Raw genomic sequence first — 2,454 nt, 5'->3', positions numbered from 1 at the left:
AGAACACCTGCGAAGCAAGAGGAAATAACCACACACCTCCCATATCGTTCTCTGTATGATTTTCTCATGAACCTGTACGAGGGTAATGCCAAGGGAGTATCTCATAGCAGGATAGAATCTACGATAAGAAAATGTGTTAACTAGAGCGCTTAGAGACGGCTGCCTAGCTGGTGGAAAGCGACATTTTGTGAAATACAACTGGCCATATCTAGTACTGTAGGAACGAGGAAGTGACAATGACGGATATTTTACTCTTACATAAACTGTTTTCTTTAATAGTGAGTAGTATTTTCTCGCTGTATATAAGAACTTTTTTCTTCTTCGAAGCAACCCCTTGTATGGCCCTTGGAAATTTCCGAAGGCAAAGGTGAAGACTGGAGATGAGGGGCATGCAGTGCAAGTGCCTCCTTGCAAGGTGCCAAAGGCCAGGTATAAGCAAAGTTGCAAATACGTGGGGCAGGAATGAGCACGCTTGAGAAACATGCGAGTGACCTAGGTAGGAGCAAGAGTGTTTGTGGCCACGCATTCGTGTCCGACGTGTCGTTGCTTGTATGTGCATGTAGATCAGGAGGAGTACAACTGCAAAACGGGACGCGGCTAATCTGCACCCGAGCTCATATGCTCCCGCATGAACCGTAAAATCGAAAAAAAATCAAAAAAAATTCAAAAAATTCCAAATTTTTTTTGAGTGAAACATTGACAAAAGTTTTAAGTGCCTGCAAAAATTCGTCATGAAATCACATTCCTAGAAGGCGTGGCAAAAAAAACAAAAAATGTACTCTGAAAAAGCTACTTTCAAACGCATTTTAAAGCACTGAATTTGTTTTTTTTGCCACGCCTTCTAGGGATGTGATTTCATGACGAATTTTTGCAGGCACTTAGAACTTTTGTCAATGTTTGTCTCAAAAAAAATTTGGAATTTTTTGAATTTTTTTCGATTTTTTTTCGATTTTACTGTTCATGCGGGAGCATATGAGCTCGGGTGCAGAATGGACTTTTCGGACGAAGCATGATTAGTTTGCTCTTATTTTTCTTAAGCGCCCAACTTAGCTGTCTAAGCTTCAGCCCTCTTGCAAACTCAGTACGATGAGAAGTGGTTAGCATTTTGGCCATGTACCTCGGGAAAACCTCGGTAGCGATATGAACATGAGGCTGAGGTTAAATTTCTCAACACAACCTTTTATGCACTCTCGGTCCCTTCTATGCTTCTTATCTCTCTGGGTTCTCGAAGTGGCTCTAAAAGCGACTGAGTCTCTTATCCTTGAGTCCCACACTAACGGTATTGTTGCCATTGTTGTCCTTCTATCCCTTCTTTCCTTGAGCCCGACACTAACTTGCTGCTCGGATACTGATATTGCAATACGAATACAAGAAAGATATACATGAAAAATCTTTGATAAACATGTCGATGGCCTACCGACCAACAAAAAGTAGTGTTGGGTTAAACTTCGAGGCCATAGGAATGGAGAGTCGTGGGAATATCCGGCGTAGAGTAGATCCTAGAACAATGTTGGAAGAGCACATGCAAAGGACCCACAAAAGACACCCCTAAACTAGACAAACATCTCCAAAATCACCAAAAGGGCCTCCCAACAAGATATGGAAGGCCCCTATACAAAGTTAAGGTGGCAGTAACATCATGTGAATGAGACAAGGAAAAAAATACCAAAAGACAAAATAAAGAAGCGTGTATATTTTTCGAACCAACTTGCTCAATTCTCCTAGGAAAGGAAGTTAATACTACAAGGAACCCCTATAAATAGAAACATTAGAGCGGCACGAGTTGAGGCTAAGAGTAATGAGCTGAAGCAAAGTACCAACACCTAAAATAATCAAAATAATCTATGCAGGGATAACAAGAAGGAAAAACAGTAGTAATATGTGAATACTAACATTTCCCATTGCTTTAGAGACGAGAAAGTACTTGCAACAAGAGGACCTCCTTAGAAATCCCTCTGAATTTGAACTAAAATCATGACACTTATTTTGGGTCGGAGGGAGTATTGCTTTTTTTGCGAGGGTCCTTAGTAACTCCTCTGTCGCACCATCAGAATGGACTACAATAGGAGCTCAAGGAACATAAATTCAGTTCAGGTCTCAGGCCTTAAAGCACAAGTATAATATTGAGTATGCATATACTAGAGAAACAAGATCCAAAAATCCCTCCCAACATACTACCTCCGGACAAGGAGAAGGATAGGGACGATGAAGATGTTGAAGAAATGGGAGTCCTTTGGGAGAGGAGATGAAAAGACTCAAGGAGGATATGCCCGAGAGAGGGGAAAAGGCTCAGGTGATTAAAGTTTCTGAAATCAAACCTCGTTAGGTTTTTAAGAATAATCAATTGTGTGTCTTAGAAGTTAACCTTTTCAAGCCATCATCACACACAAATATCATCGTAAGCACCTCCTCCCTCCCCCCCCCCCCACCCCCCCAACACACACACACAAGTAC

This window comes from Triticum dicoccoides, chromosome 1B, assembly GCF_002162155.2.
Source record: "Triticum dicoccoides isolate Atlit2015 ecotype Zavitan chromosome 1B, WEW_v2.0, whole genome shotgun sequence".
In the NCBI taxonomy this organism is placed as follows: domain Eukaryota; kingdom Viridiplantae; phylum Streptophyta; class Magnoliopsida; order Poales; family Poaceae; genus Triticum; species Triticum dicoccoides.
The sequence above is the reverse complement of the archived record's forward strand: the minus strand, read 5'-3'. Positions refer to the sequence as shown.